A 17,074-nucleotide genomic window follows, 5' to 3' on the forward strand; every position below is an offset into this window, starting at 1 on the left:
AGGAGATATCCTCAGAGGGGGATTGAGGGGACCCTTCTGACTCATTCAAGTCAGTGTCAGATGTCAAAGACTCCTGTGGGGAGTCCAAGTACCTCCTCTTGCACAGTCTCTTCCTGGGTACCTCCTCAGTGGAGGGATCTGGGGAGGTCTCAGAAGAGCAGGGGGTGCCCTGTGGGGCTACTTGAGGCTCAGGGTCTCTACGCTTGGGTGGACTGGTAGAAGCAGGAGCGGACACAGGCAAGTGAGGGGAGGAGGAAGCCAGACCTGATGCTGATGATGTCTTTGGAGACAGGACTCTCCTAATGGCATAGAACGCACCATGGCTCCGATGAGAAGGGGTAGATGGCTCTGAAGGAATCATCCAATCGTCCCGCACCGAGGCCATGGGCTCCGAGCCCGAGGTAGGAGCCGAGCTCATCCGAGCCAAAGCCCCAAGAGGAAGAGTCGGCACCGACAAATCGGTACGACTATCCTCCGCGGACCCGACAGGAAAGTGTTGGCTCCTAGAGTCCCCGGTCGGTGCCGAGGATGTCCGAGTAGGTGGAACCAATAACATTGCTGCAGGTCTCGGCTCCACAGGTTCAACAACTATCAGGTCGGGCACCTTTGGCTCCGAAAGTCCAGTATGGCTCGGAGGAGGAGTAGTCAAGTCCGGGTTAATGGTCTTCGGTCCTGACGAAGGCGTCGGGGCAGACAACAATTTAGCAACGCCTGGTGCCCGTAGAAGCTTCTGCACTAGCCAGTCCATAGCCATATCTGAGAGGCTGACAGAAGACTTTGAGGAGTGCACCGAAGGTGCTGATTGGAGCAGAAGAGATGAGGGAATCTCAGAGACCGGCTCCAAAACTGTGACCTGGTTCCGAACAGAAGGGACACTCAGCTCCGAGGACAGTGGAACCGATGACCCTACACCCTCCATTTTTTTAGTCTTTTTGGATGCTTTCAAGTCACCTGAAGATTTGGAAGATTTTGAGGCTCTACTAGCACCATTCTGATCACCCAGTGCTTTGGAGAAAGGGTGCTGAAGTAAACCCCTGTCTACTAATTTTCTCCTTCTCTCCAAAAGTACCCTGGAGGAGAAGGAGTGACATATACTGCAAGAGTCTAGGAGGTGTTTAGCCTCCAGACAATAAACACATTGAACATGCCCGTCAGTGACAGACATTTTTTGTCTACAATCCGGACAATTCTTGGAGCCAGATTTTGGATGAGGCTTCTCTTTCTCATCAGACATTTCTATATCAAATTAAACAATTTTAAAGAATTAAACAACACACTTAGAATTATCTACCAAAGTACACCTAAGGTTAAATACAAGGCCAACTCTTAGGCCCAGCACTATAGAAAAACAGAAGGCAACACAGGGCACTAATCTAAAACTAAGTCTAAGTCTAAAACTCTATAGATTTTATATAAATATATATATATATATATATATATATATATATATATATATATATATATATATACACACACACACACACACACACACACACACACACACATATATATATATATATATATATATATATATATATACACACACACACACTATCCTATGAAGAAGGGGAAAAAAAAGTTTTTAAACTTGCAAACAGAAGAATTTATCGATTAATAATGGTCCGAGCTATCGGGAACACCGAGATCTGTGCATTGGCAATCTAGATCTGGGGTAATTCCAGCAGTGCATCATGGGATAAGGGGCTTTGTCTTGAGCTACTGGCAAACCTTGAGCTTTGCTGTAGGCCGTGTCGGAGCCGAGGATCGGCTCCGAACCCATCAGTGAGAATAAACGGCGAGATTTAACAACTTCACATGGTTATTTCTATAAGATGCAATCTGGACACGAGAACTGTGCTTCTACAAGAAGTGTCAAGAAGGAGGTAGAAAGAGTTTATAGATTAATTTAAACTGGTTGTGGACTGTAAAGTATAATATTCTACTTTTTCATTAATGTTTAGAAGGAAAATGAAAGAACTGAAGAAGAAATTGTAAGCAGTGTCCTTTTTGCTTAGTACGTACATAAACTAAATAAAAAAGTTATCGCTCTTCTCTTATTCATATATGTATAACATATTTCTTGAAATCAGCTGCATAGTTGCACATGTATTCTAAATGTGAGGTGGGAGAGGGGATCTTACCAGTCCTTTCAGTGACTATTGCCAATAACAGTAATGTTAAAGAAAGAATGCACTTATTTTTCCCTTTAGTTTTTCTTATATGCCAGCTTAACTCTGCAAAAAGAAAGACTACAGACATAGTTAACAAATCATGAAATGACTGAATCCTGAAATGGGAGGTGCTTACGCGAACAAACTCTAAAATTAGTACTTAGAGAGGTGATTCAGTGAAAATAAGTCTGTTACATTGAAGAGAATACAAGTATATGCATTCCTACTACTAACAACTGCCCCAGTATGAATCGTAACAAAGCAAAATCTATTAATTAAATGGTAGCCAGGTAATATTCTCTTGAGGCTATAATTCAGTTAAATGAGAGCATGTAAGCAGTTTTTCACATCTGTGAGGGAAGTTGAAATGGGACAAGAAAGGACAGTGTGGGTACAGAATGGAACACAGACTCTAACATACGTTGTCAGCATGATAAACTTAATGTGGGCATGACTGAGCCTGTGGGTGCAGCTGTTTATCTGGGGAATATGGCCATTGCATGTAGTGGCAACTTTCCATTCTGGACAACATTTATAGTTTTCTGTGTTTGTTGTATGTTATTACAAATGAAAATGTGCGTAGTTTTTTATTTTATGTTTTTATTGAAACAAAAAGTTTGGGAAACTGTGACAGGGGTCTAAGGCTTATGAGAAGTTGCAACTGAATATAAGTACAGTCTGTCAAATGATAAAGTCTGCATGTAAGTTGTGAGTTGGAAACATATACTCAAAAAAACTGTCATGCAGAATATGTGAAAATATTAGCATCTTATAAGAAATAAAGCCTTGTCCGTCACCATGGAATGTAACTGTCACAGTAGGTGGGACAAGAAGCAAACAGTATTGAAAGATATTACAAAGTTTAGGGCACAAATAGCAATGTTACAGGACTGTTACATGAGGCATACTTAGAAATGAGAATGTGAATTTGGCAAAGAAAGGATTCCAGAAGGGTTATTCAGCAGAGTATCAGCAACAAAGGGAAGGAGGGGTAATGACATTAATTGCAAGTGGGACTCCCAAGAGTGACAGAGGCGAAGAATGACAATTGTAGATTTGTGGTAATAAGGGGTTTCTGGCAAGGAAGGAGGATTGCAATGGCATGTATTTCAAGTTCACCTAAAACGTCTATTAACAACTTTACTGGTACCTGATATGCAATAGTGAAGTTGTACAGTAGAGAAATATAACAAAAGAGGGTAAAATATGTGAGAATATTTGGAATGGAAGATGTGAAGTTATTAGAGGAACGCAGACAGAATTAACTCATCATTCTCCACAGTACAATAAACGGGCTAGATTAGACAGGAACTATATTTCACAAGAGCATGGGTATTTAATTGATAGTTTTTAAACATATTCAGTAACTATTTCAGAGCATGCATCAGTAAAGACTAGGATAAAGATGCAGGGCAATGAAGTGAAAATGAGACGTCACTTGCCTACTTTCTTATTAAAAACATAAGATCTTGATGAATGGATAGTGAAAACAGCTCAACAGTTGCTAGGGAATGTACAGATTTGTTTAGAAGGAATAGCTGAGGACTGGAATAAAATGAAAATGAAATTTACAAATATTGTAGAAATAAGACAGAGAGATAAGGGGAAGAAGTAATAAATTATTTAGAGGAATTATCAATGGTTAAAGTATTGCAGATGAAGAGAAATCTTATGGAACAAGAAGAGGAGCAACTGCTGCATGCTAAAGGAAAAATATCACGAGTTTAAAGGGTCATTAAACAATTTAAAAAAAAAAAAAAACAACTTTAATGAATTATCACTTGTGACATAGGCAAAGTTACATTTATATAAATAGTAATCAAACCCTATTAAAAAGTTAACATTTACAAGCATTATACATCACATATACTGTTCTACAGAATATAATCAAATCAACATTACATAAATTGTTCAATTATTCTTTTAAACCTTATTTCTCCTCTATAACATTTTTCTGCATGTGCTGTTCCCATGATTTCTATTTCTGTCTATGTAATTTACTCCTACCCTTTTCTAACTATCCCGCTTCCTGTTCTTTTATCTCTGTTACAATACTCATACATATTAGTGTATATACAAACTTGTAAAAGCAATATTTTTTTTTTTTTTTTTTTTCCAAGTATGGTTGGTTTAGACATTGATTTTCATTTTCTAGTAAATTTGTTTCCGTTCTGCCTGGTATACAGTGAATAATAATTTTCCATACATGCTCTACTGTCTCCAACTCTTAATACTTTGTCCTTCTGCCACAATTTCATCACGATCAACTCTTTCTACTTGTAGGATTGCACCTTTCCTAATATATTCCTTGACTGCTTTCTCATGGCTATGCTTGGAGCATATACATGGTGTGGCCTTTCAGTTAACATATCCTGTTGTGGAATACCAGTCAATTGCTTATTTGTGCCTTCATAAAATTAACACAGTCTGTTCCTTCTAGTTTCTCTGGCAGAGCAGGAAAATCTCAGACTTTTCCTATGTGCTCTGTCCCCTAATTCTATAATTTCTGAAATACCTCTTCCTGAGCAATCTCATACTCAGCCAGCCTTTTCTTCATTTCCACCTCTGATTTTGCACTCATTACATCCAAGTGACGCCTCCATGTGCATCTGCAATTAACTCCCACTGACGCCTATAGGCGTCAAATATTGTTTGTTTGTATTTGCATCAATAATTCCAAAACCGTGCTATGTATAAGGTTTTAAAAGATTTTGTCTTAAACCTTATGCAATAGCAAACTCCGCTGCATTAATATTTGACCTCTGTCTAGTGCAGGTAAATAGATATTAACTGTTGTTTTGTGATAAGTCTCTCAACAATATGTACAAGTATGACCCTGTCATTGTCAATGTTGGTGTGAATGACTTGAGACATACCTCCCTGGACTATATGAAGACATATGATTGAGATCACAAGAGTATGTGCTCCAGGCAGGTACGACCCTAGCTCTAAGCAGCATCCTACCTTCACCAAGAATGAGACCACAATACCAATAAAAACTGACTGACTTCAACAATTGGTTTAGTTTCTGCTGTCTTTCTAAGGGGATCCAGTATCTGTCTGCCTGGGATGACATGGTTGACAGGCCTCAATGCTTTGCCAGAGATGGCTTCCACCTGTCATCCCTGGGGTTCGGGATCTTGGCATATGCTCTTGCCTCTCCTATTGTGTCTTTTTAGGCTATGTGCTGAAGACAAATCTTCCAACATAAAAGATCTGTCAAAAGCAAATTGAATGTCATGCTTCAATGCTAGGAGCCTTAACTTGAAAATGCACTCACTGGAGGCTCTCCTCACACTGGAAGATGCTGATGTCTGTGCAGTCATGGAAACTTGGTTCAGGGCTGCGGACAGCACCCCATGCCTTACCAGGCTATACCTCATTCCATACTTTCCGACCCCAAAATGAGGTTGGAAAGACTAAGGGTGGTGAAGTCTTCATTTTCATTAAAGACAGGCACACCTCCAAACTGGTTTACCAGCATGATGCACTGGAATTACTCCAGGTGAAACTAACAGTTGGCAAGACACCCATCTAAGTTATAGCCAGCCATACAGACTCCTCCATGACTCAGGACACCCACTCCTCCTACCTGGACCTACTCGACTCCATCAAGGTACCCGCTAACACCCTAATCTTTGGTGACTTCACAGCTATCCCACCATAGACTGGGTAAACTATTCCTGCACTAATGCACTCAACCAACGATTATTTACTTCATCAGTTCTAACGCACTAGACCAGCTGGTCTCATCCCCCACAAAGGGAGATAACATACTGGACTTGGTTCTCACCATCATGGGCGATTACTGCACCACTCCCATAGTATGTTCTTCTCTGGTAAGATCAGCAGTCTGTCTCATTCAAAGTATCTATCCCACCCAACCCCTACTCAGCTGTAATCTCCTGAGATAGGGTATCAGCAGCTTCACACCACCGCTCCACCTCAGAGGATCCAGACAACTATGCTGAACAGTATGCCAGTGCAGTTTACAAGCACCTGTACAACTGCATGGCCATACCCAGCAGAACTAAAACCTGCTCCTCAAGGAAACACAAACCTGTCTGGTGGACATCCTCTATCAAACAGGCTTTACAACTAAAGGAAGAAATTGTTGTCCAAGGGTAAAAAGAACAAATTCCAAATCGGAAAAACTCCTTCCTCTCTCTTAACAAGCAAATTAGATCACTAGTGAAAACCTCCAAAGCCAATTATGAGTTGAAACTAGCCTCCGAAATAAAGGGAAACCACAAGTCCTTCTTCAGTTATGTTAGGAACCTCCACGGCAAAGTTCAAGTTTGTCCCAAATTACTACTTAATGCCACCGCTTACACTGAACCTGCTAACTTAGACAACCTGCTAGCTGACAGGTTCAGCTCAAACTTCACCCACTTATCGCTCCCTAAAGGCCCAGTTGACATCTCCGATACTTGTCCCACACCTCACATCTCTATAGATCAAGTGTTAAAGGCCCTATCCAAGGCAAGGAACACGGCTTCCATGGGACCTGACAGTCTCCTAGGCTGTATTCTGTACCATCTCCAGCAAGAATTAGCTTCGCCATTGAGGACCCTATTTAACCACTGCCTAATTACAGGCTTCATTTCAGAAGAGTGGAGAACCGCTACTGTCATCCCCTTGCTCAAAGGTGGTGCCACTACTGACACAGGAAACTATCACCCCATTGGCTTGACAAGTCTGATCTGCAAAGCCGTGGAGCATATTATTATGGATCTCATAAACAAGGACATAGGCAATCTTCAAGCACTTGACCCCACCCAATTCAGATTCATCAGGGGGAGATCTTGCCTACTGAACCTAGTTGACTTCTTTGAGACTGTCACCAAGGCCCTGGATGAGGGAAAGTCAGTACATACAGCTTACCTTGACCTGGCCAAGGCCTTTGACAAAATCCCCCACTCAGGCATCATCGAAAAGCTAACACAACTTGGTGTTAATCCCTGTTATCATCAGATGGGTGGCCAACTGGCACACAGATAGGACACACAAGGTCAAAATAGGCACCACCACCTCCGTCAGCAGACCTGTCACTAGTGGTGTTCCCCAGGGATCTGTCCTGGGACCCCTACTATTTGGCATCTACTTCTCAGAGGACCAGGTAAAGACAAAGGACCTGTGGCTGACCAAGTTTGCGGATGACTGTAAGATGCCTGCTGCACTGACTCCCCAAATGATGTTATCATACTGCAAGAGGGTCTCACAGCTACAAATGACTGCTGCCCAAAGTCATGACCTTAAGTTACAATGCAAAAAAATGTATTATCATACCATTCGGCAAAAACACACCCCCTACTGATTACCACATCAACGGCATCCCCCTAAGCACACAACCAGTGGTGAGAAACCTCAGTACTCAGGTTGACAACAACCTCACATTCGACCATCATGTGGTGGCAGTGGTCAGAAAAGCCTTTTACTTTGTTCATCTCATAAGTAAAGGTATTGCATCCATAAAAAAGGAGGTTATTACCTCTCTGTACTCCTCCCTCACTAGACCTATAATTGAGTATAACACCCCATTTGTTATGTACCCCTCGAAAGACCTGTTCTGCACCAACTGGAAAGGCCAGAGAAATACCTCACAAAGAGAATCCAAGACCTCCAACACCTGTTCCATGTGGACAGGCTCAAATCACTATCACTCTACTCTGTATCATACTGATTGCTCAGAGGTGATCTCTGTCACGACTACAAGGCAGTATTGGACCCTGCCCTACTAGAGATGCTCCATATCAGTAAGCCTAACTCCTCAAGCATTACCTACTCAGTAGGGCTAAATCTAATATGCAACATCAACAAAACCTGCTGGAGAGCCAGGTTTGCCTCCCAGAGGCTGCCCAGTCTTTGGAATAGGCTTCCCATACATGTCAGAGTACCTTGATGACCATCTTCAAGTGCAACCTTGATGAGTGGATAGGAAACTACAAATTTGCCCCAGGTGTTCCACCTTTGTCCCTCACTGACAGGGGTGACAGGTGCTGATTAAGGTTTCTTTTTTGGGGATAAACTCTTGGATAGACTTGTGAGGGCCCCAGGGCCATTAGCCTAGTAACCTTCTATGATCCTATCACCCTATGATATTAATTTATATAGATATAATTTTCACATTTTTCTAAATATTTCAACAACCAAGTAACACAGACAGAACTCCTTAACCTCATACAAAATCTGTCACTTAGATGAATAAAATGTTGCTGACAGTGTGTGTGTAAATTGAGTGGCTGCTTAGATATAGTACGTTGTTTACAAAATATTGCAAATGTAACAGTTACTGTGTTTACTGTGACTTATAAAATTCAATTTAAGACCTAGAACCTAAAGAATACTACCACTATAAAAACAGTTTGTTCTGAAGAGTTTGCCATTTATACTTCTTTAATAATCCTTATGGTTCCAGGGATATGAACATGTGTTTGAAATGTGAGGACATAATTTGATTCTGTGAAAAGGCTTAGCTTAAGCTCTGCCCATTGGAAGTTACAGTGCAAACTTCCTGAGCTCAACTGGAGTGAATGAGTTAATCAGTTCGTCTGAATATCTTTTTAAAACTTCCTCCATTTTCCATCCTTTTCTTATCTGAGTTAATATACTCCTTCAGTGTTTCATTTATTTTAATCAGCTCTGAGCACACATGACTTATTTTTCCTCTAAATTACTGGAAGCCATGTCCTGCACCACTGCTTTTTGCTGAACAGCTGCAGGATTCTTCACAGTCATTGTTTTCTCTTCACCTTTTCTAGTTGATTTTCTTTCAGGTTCTCCTAATTTCTTCTTTGCTGGCATCCAGATCTGGATCAATCACTCTGGATCAAGCGCTCAGTGTCCGAGGCAGTTGCCTAAAGCCCAGGACAGCTGGGGATGTGGGTGGGGGTTGGGCAGCCATGCAACAGGTCTGTTTTAACTTAAAAAAGTCTGTTTTTACTTTAAAAGCTCAGCAGGTAGTCTGCTTTGCATGACATGCATGCAGGAGACATGTGTACATCACATAGAGCAGACTACTTGGTAAACAACATAACATAGCATAACATAACATAACATTTAAATCCAGAGTGTGCAATGGTTACCAATGTTTTTTTGTGAGCACAGCCAGCAAACTGGAAGGTTAATGAAGCATGACAGTGCCTGTACACAGATTTATATCTCACATATGTCCTGCACTGTCCTCAAGTAAGTCACTTAACCAAACAGTGCTTTGGGGCAACTGGAAATTTGGGCTAGGATCCTCAGTAGTCCCCTGGACTGCAAACCTATTAACTACCCATGAGCCAGAGAAGTTAAAGTGTAAAGGAAGGAAACTGATTGTAGTAATCAGAAGTGTCATCTTATGAACCAAGTTCTTAAGATGTTATCACAGAGGATTGAAGTCACTAAATAATGACATATATATATATATATATATATATATATATATATATATATATATATACACACACGAGTTTCAGACTTCATAGCCTTCAGAAAATGCATGCCAATACAAATCCTGTTGTTCTAACAGCTTTCTAAGTTAAAAAGAGTAATATTTAAAATCTATCCCTATTTTTGGGCCATCGTATCCCCATTAATGTAGGCTCTGTCCAGAATTATTGCACTAAGAGGTTGAAATGTATGTGTACCTCTCAACTGACCAGATTTTGCCTCATATTTTTCCTGATAAAATTTGTGTTTTTTCTGGCAAATCACTGAAGACTGAAATAATTAAATGCCATACATTTGAGTTTCAGACTTTACTTCTTTCAGAAAATGCATGCTAAGACAAATCCTGTTACTCTGGCAACTTTAAGCACAATTTAAAATCTATCTCTAATTTGGGCCTTTGTCCCGCCATTATTTTAGGCTTTGTCCAGATTTCTTGTGTAAGAGGTAGAGAGGTGTGTGTGTGTGTGTGTTGGGGTGGGGCAGGTTAGTCAATTAACTTGATCAGGCTTCACCCTGTAATTTGGTTACAGGAGACAACAACCTGAATCCTCTACACCAGCTACCGAACTGGTGAGGGAATTTTGAGTTTCAATGAACACAAGAGCCTGACTCCTCTGGTCTACACCACCTACCAGAATGCTGACAAAACTGTGAGTTTGAGTTTCAGTACATTTTCATTGAATTGTGAGTTTCAAAGGAAGACAAGTTTACTGTTGCTCATGATGTCTGCTTTCAATGATGTCTGCTTTCAATGTGCAACTGTTTTGTTTAGCAAATGGTAATCAATGTTTGTGCTGTAGAATTTGAAAGCAGTGTTAGTAGCATAATTGCCTTTGGTGCAGAAGGCTGTGGATTCTACTCCCACACCATGTAAAATAGATGGAGTGCTGGTATTGCAGTGCCCTTTCAACGGCTGATTATTTGGTGCATTTTAAAGGGGATAGGGGTTTTGGACTCCCGAGTGTGTCCTCCTTTGTATGAGATGCCTAATAACTATGAACTTGTCTGTTAGTCATTCCCTATTGCAATATTACCAGCTTATCCTTTTTAATGTTACATAGGCAATTAATTCTTCAAGGGCAGCAGGTACTGAATTTGCAGATGAAACACTGAAATGTAAAGTTGTTTGCCTGTAGCAACCTCTTCATTAGTTACAGATCTCTTTCATGTGGAATTATTTGGATGACTTTTACTTCTGCAGAGATTGTGCTTATAAACTGAATTGGTGGATTGTAATGACAGATGTCTGAGTGGTCTTTTATGGTTGAAATTTTCTGAAATGGGTAGTTTTATCATTATTAGTTCAGACATTTTGTTTCATTGCTTACTGGAAGAAAGTTCAAAACTAAAAATTGAAAACACAAATATAATTTAATACAATTAGGAAGTTGAATCAAAGGACACATATATGTATGAACGGTCCTACAAATGTGTGCAAGGAGTCTATGGTTTGAAAACGGCCCAAAGGTAAACTTAACCCTCCACTGGCCAGGTGCATTTTCTTTGAATGTGGGTTTTAATGCCATTTCATTGAATGTGAGTTTCAAGGCCAGAGAAGTTTTCTGCTCATGCCAAGTCCGTTTTCATTGCAAGACTGTTTTGTTTAGCAAATGGCTATTAGTGTTTCTGCTATTTTATTTCAATATCTGTAATCACTATAGAAGTAAATAAGAAAGCAGTATGCACACTGACAGGTTTGAACAGAGTTTATGCTAACTGGAGAGAAACAGCCAACTTGTAGAACACTGGAAGGGCTGGGGAGGGGACTGATGACAGGAAAAGAAGAAGAGGGCAGGAGAAGATAGTAAATAGGTGGGGTTATGGGAGCTGTGAGTGGTGCGTCATCGGTCTGGCCCTCCAAACAGTCTCAGTTTCTCATGTGGCTCCTTCGGAAAACTAACTGCCCACCACTGGTCTAGCACTTAATGTAAATAAATACAGCTATGAGTTGCTAAAGGCATGCATCCTGTAGTATGTGACTTGATTTCCTCAGTCTTCATTTGTCTTTTATGTGACTCTGCAAGTTACTTCACTAGACAGTTCACATGAAAATGGACACTTGTGTCCAGTGGGCTGTCACGGGCTGTTAGTAAATGCATTACATATTTGCCTTTTGAATCCCTGAATGCTTTGCATATATGCCAATTAGTACTTTACTATATGCTATTTGAATATGAATCATAGCACAGCTTTTGTAGTTGGTTGTCAGATGCATTTTCACTAAATATAAGTTTCAAGGGAAGAGATGTTTTTTGTTTCTCATGGCAAGTCAGTTTTCAATGTGTCTTTCAGATTCTTTTTTCACACTGGGAGAGCTGAAGTAAAACTGTGAATCGGCATGCATTTCGGAAAGCTGATAAGCAAGCATTTTTGGTAACAAACTCATAATACAAAGCCTATTAGCATAATGACACAGGCAATAAAAAATAGAGAGGGATGTTTACAGTATAAAGGAGCCTATGATTAGAAAATAACCAGAGATCCTATATAAGTATTAGAGATATTTGGATATTTTTATGAAAATCTGTATAGAGCTGAGGAATGGGGAAACAAAGAAAAGACACACCTATAAAAAATGTTAAAATGCTGAGGTTAAAGGACGATGAGACTCACAAATTAATAGCTAAGATGGAATAGGATGAGATAAAATAGTGGTGTCTAATCACTCAACAGGAAAATCTCTAAGAAAGATGGTTTACCTGTGGAAAGTTGGAAGTTAGGTGGGAAAAAAAGTGATAAAAATCTTGAAGGTTTTCTTTAATATTTTAAAAGAAAGGACTGTATCAACATCTCTGAAGAAAGCTGTGATGGTGTGCTAAGCAAAGAGGGCAAAAATCCTTTAAATCTAACACCATAAACACCTGTTTCAAATGTGAATCATGATTATAAAGTACTTACTTCTATACTAGCTATGAGGATGCTTAATGTGTTGTCAAAAAGTACAGTTTTGTACCTACCATAAATGTAGATGTTCGAAGATCCACATTGCTGCAGTCCTTACACTTGGGTAGTCCGCTGTCCTCGGTCGGCCCGAATATCAGAGTATTAGGCTGACGTCGGTCAAGGCGCTTAAGACTGACATCAGAACGTCAGGGTACAAATGCGCATGACCGACGTCATATCCTCAGTCTTTTCTTGCCCCAGATGTCAGAAGACCCTAAAAAGAAAGGTCAAAACCAAAAGACAGCAAAAAACAACCAACCACCCTTGCACTAATCATATGTACAATATATACAATATCCACAATATTCACAACCCAAACAACACAACCACCTCTAACTACAGAGGGGAAGGAGGGAGGGTAAATTGGACTGCAGCAATGTGGATCTTCGAACATCTACATTTATGGTAGGTACAAAACTGTACTATGTTCTTCATCTCACATTGCTGCAGTCCTTACACTTGGGTAGAATCCCAAAGCAGAGGTAAGGGAGGATGGCAAAACTATAAAGCATTAGGAGCTGCCAAAATGCCCTGTAAAATTGCAGTGGCAAAACCAGCCCTAGATTTAGAGTAAAGTGGAAGGTGGTAATGCTTAGAGAAAGTATGCACTGAACTCCAAGTAGCTGCCTCCAAAATATCTTTAGTTGCCACCCCCCTTAAAAAAGCTGTAGAAGTGGCAGTAGCCCTAGTGGAATGAGGCCTAATCCCAGCTGGAACCAACTTACCATGATGGGAATAACAGAAAGCAATACAAAACCCAATCCACTTAGAAATAGTTTGTTTTGACACAGGCTTGACCTGAGAACCCAAAGCAAATGAAACAAATAACTGCTGAGACTGCCTGAACCCTTTAGTTCTGCTCAAATAATATCGCAACTGCCTGTGTAAATCCAAAGTGTGCAAAATCTTTTCCCCTTTATTTTGGGGGTTTGCATAAAAAGTAGGCAAATGGATAGTTTGGTTTAAAGCCACACTAGAAACCACTTTAGGCATAAAGGAAGGATTAGTACAAAGATACCCTATCCTTATGGAAAATTAAGAAAGGCTCAACCGCCATAAGGGCCTGTAATTCAGAAACCCTTCTCGCAGAGGTAATGGCCAACAAAAAAGCAGTCTTCCATGGCAAATATTTCAACTCGGCAGTAGCTGCAGGCTCAAAAGGTTGTAGAGTGAGTTTCTCCAACACAAAATTGAGATCCCAAGCAGGAGTAGGAGCTCTACGTGGGGGTCTTATATTCTTTGCCCCTCTAAGGAATTGCTTAAACAAAGGATGAGAAAACAATGGTGGGTCACAGTCATAGTGAGCAGAAATTGCTGCAGCATGAACCTTAATAGAAGAGAAGGACAAACCTTTGTCCAGTAACTCAGTAAGATATTGAAGAGCCACACTTAAATTAGGCTTAGAAACATCAAATTCCTTTGCTGTACTCCAAAATAAAAATCTCTTCCATTTATCTGCGTACACTTTCCTTGTACTAGGCCTTCTGGCCTCCAAAATAACATTCAAAACTTGCTGTGGAAGATGAGACCCTCCTGGGTTTAAAACAGAATATGCCAGGCTGTTAGATGTAGAGAGTGAAGTTTGACATTGAGTAAATGACTGTTCTCCTGAGACAGCAGGTGTGGAATCGAAGGCAAAGGCCATGGAGGCTCCCGTACCAGATTTCTCAGTAATGGGTACCAGTGCTGTCGAGGCCAATCTGGAGCTATTAAAATCATCTTTGGCTTGTCCTGTCTGACCTTCAGGAGTACCTTTGGGAGGAGAGGCAGAGGTGGAAAGGCATACACATGAAGATTGCTCCACTTGAATGAAAGAGCATCCACTTTCCAAGCTGTGGGATGAAACCTTTTTGTGCAAAACTTTGGCAGCTGGTAGTTTAGTGGAGAAGCGAACAGATCTATGTCTGGAGTTCCCCATAACACTGTCAATTTCTGAAATACATGAGGATCCAATTTCTACTCGTGAGGATCCATGATTTGTCTGCTCAACACATCTGCTAAGGAGTTCTGTGCTCCCGGCAGAAACCTTGCCTGAAGATTCAGCTGTAAACTGAGAGCAGTCTCCCACAAAATCATTGCTTGTCTGCATAGAGGATAAGAATGCGTTCCCCCTTGCTTGTTGATGTACCACATGACAGTTGTGTTGTCTGTTAGAACCAACACCTGCCCTGGAAGAAGTAAATCCTTGAAAGCTATTAATGCAAATTGGACTGCTAACATCTCCTTCAAGTTGATATGTAGATGTTGAAGTCTGGCAGGCCACTTGTCTTGTACCCACTTTCCATTTAGATGAGCTCCCCAAGCTTTGTCTGAGGCATCTGTCGTTAGAATCTGACTCGCCTCTGGTCGGGTCACAGAGAGTCCCTTGTTTAGGTGACATTCCTGAGCCCACCACAAAAACTCCTTTTGAATGCAAGGTATTATCTGAATGACAGTGTCCATATCTTGGCAGTGCTGTGTCCATACATTTTGAGATACCATTGTAGCTTCCTCATATGCAGTTTGGCATTGGGAAGCACCAGAATACAAGATGCCATGAACCCCAAGGCTTGAAGGACTGTCCTTGCAGTCAGCCTGGACTGATGAGACAATTGATGGAAGTAAAGAGAAAGATTCTTTTGTTTGTCCGGGGTCAAAAGGCCATCTGGGACGCTGTATTCAGTCTCACACCCAGAAAGCACATGTCCTGAGAGGGTACTAGACTGGACTTTATTTCGTTCACAGAATACCCCAGGCATCTTAGCACTGCTATCACATACTGTAAATGATGAAGAAGTTCGTCCTTTTCTTGGGCCAGAATCAGGCAATCGTCCAAATAAGGATAGATCTGTATTCCTCTTAGCCTGAAGAAAGCTATCACTGGAGCCAGAACTTTCGTGAACACTCTGGGCGCAGTAGATAAGCCAAAGGGCAATGCAGAGAACTGATAATGAGAAGTCCCAGCCAAAACGCAGATACTTCCTGCAACTGAGCCTGATAGGAACATGAAGGTAAGCCTCCTTGAGATCCAGAGTCACCATCCAGTGATCTTTGCCCAGCAGAGGCAAAAGCTGTTGTAACGTCAACATTTTGAACTTGGGAATGTCCAGATATGTGTTGAGGATAGATAAATCCAAAATTGGTCTCCACGTGTTCCCCTTCTTTGGTACTAGGAACAGGCGAGAATAAAATCCTAGGCCCACTTCTGGTAGAGGGACCGGTTGTATGGCCCCTATTTGAAGTAGCAGAGAAATTTGTTTGTGAGCCTCTAGTCTTTGCTGAGGAGGAACGTCTGGCATGCCTTTGAAAGGAGGCAAGGTATGGAAATAAAACTTGTAACCTTGGTGTATGATATCCAATACCCATCTGTCTTGAGTAATCAAACTCCAATTTTCCTTGAAGAGTGCCAACCTTCCTCCCAAAGGTGCTGCCAGGCAAGAAGGATCTGGCAGCTGAAAAGGTAGGTCATTGGGCCTGTTTACGAAAGGACTGGCCCCTGCCCTCACCCGAAGACTGTGCAGGTGAACTCCCCGTTCTAGGTCTGAAGGAACTTTGAGCTCTGCCCCTACCACGTCTAGATCTAACCCTAGACTGAGAATCATAAGAAGGATACATCCACCCCTTAGCAGGCCAATTCCTACTAAACTTCGGAGGCTGAACTTGCAAAAAATCTTTAACAGCCTGCATAGACTTAGCCTTGTCCTCCATTTTCTTCAAGACTGACTCCACAGGTGAACCACTCAGACTGTAAAGGAGCATCCAAAATCCTTGTCTTAACATGGTCAGATAAATTCTGATCCCTCAGCCAGGCGTGCCTGCGAAGAACTGAACCAGTGGCAGCCACCCTAGACGAGGCCTGTACAGCATCAAAACCACATTGTAAAGAATGCTTACCCACCTGTTCCGAGACATGCACCAAATCTTGTAATTCTTTACACTCAATGCCTTCCGCCAGAGCATCTACCTTAGACTTCAATTGAGAAAGAAGATAGTTTTGATATTTCAACATGTGAAACTGGCAATTCAAAGCCCTCATAGCTAAGGTGGAAGAAGTATAGACTTTCTTTCCCCATCTATCCAAAGCTCTGGCCTCTTTATCTGGAGGAACCGGATTTTTTACAATAGAGGCCTTGACACCCTTAGGTCCCTGACTAACAGTTTCTGGGTCCGCCCTAGGACTCTTATAAAGATATTTATGAGCCTCAGGCACCCTGTAATACCTATCCGGTTTAACAGGAGCAGGAGGCAAAGAATCAGGATTAAGTGAAGCCTCTGCAAACACATCCTCCACAACATCCAGAACAGGTGGTATAGCCAAAGGCCTATGCTGGGGTAAAAGCAAAATTCCCTAAGCCTTTTCCTGGAATCAGAGAAGTCCTGACCTTCCCACTTAAAATGTTCCCTCATGGAATGAAGAGTCTCTGAAAAAGAAAAATCCTCTGGAGGAGAAGCAGAAGGAGTCGAATCATCTGCATCAGAATCAGAATAAGGAGAATACTCCTGCAAGTCTTCAGCCGAAGACTCTGAAACATCCGAAGCCTGCT

The 17,074-nt window shown here is 41.3% G+C and overlaps 1 protein-coding gene across 1 annotated transcript in view; it reads right to left on the bottom strand.

Annotated features, from left to right (window-relative positions):
- OBSCN (obscurin, cytoskeletal calmodulin and titin-interacting RhoGEF) overlaps positions 1–17,074 on the bottom strand; it is a 4,979,884-nt gene that overhangs the window by 2,015,893 nt on the left and 2,946,917 nt on the right. The gene's annotated exons all lie outside the window — the stretch shown is intronic.

The sequence above is a fragment of the Protopterus annectens genome, chromosome 3.part0 (assembly GCF_019279795.1).
Source record: "Protopterus annectens isolate FY-2018-M chromosome 3.part0, PAN1.0, whole genome shotgun sequence".
In the NCBI taxonomy this organism is placed as follows: domain Eukaryota; kingdom Metazoa; phylum Chordata; order Ceratodontiformes; family Protopteridae; genus Protopterus; species Protopterus annectens.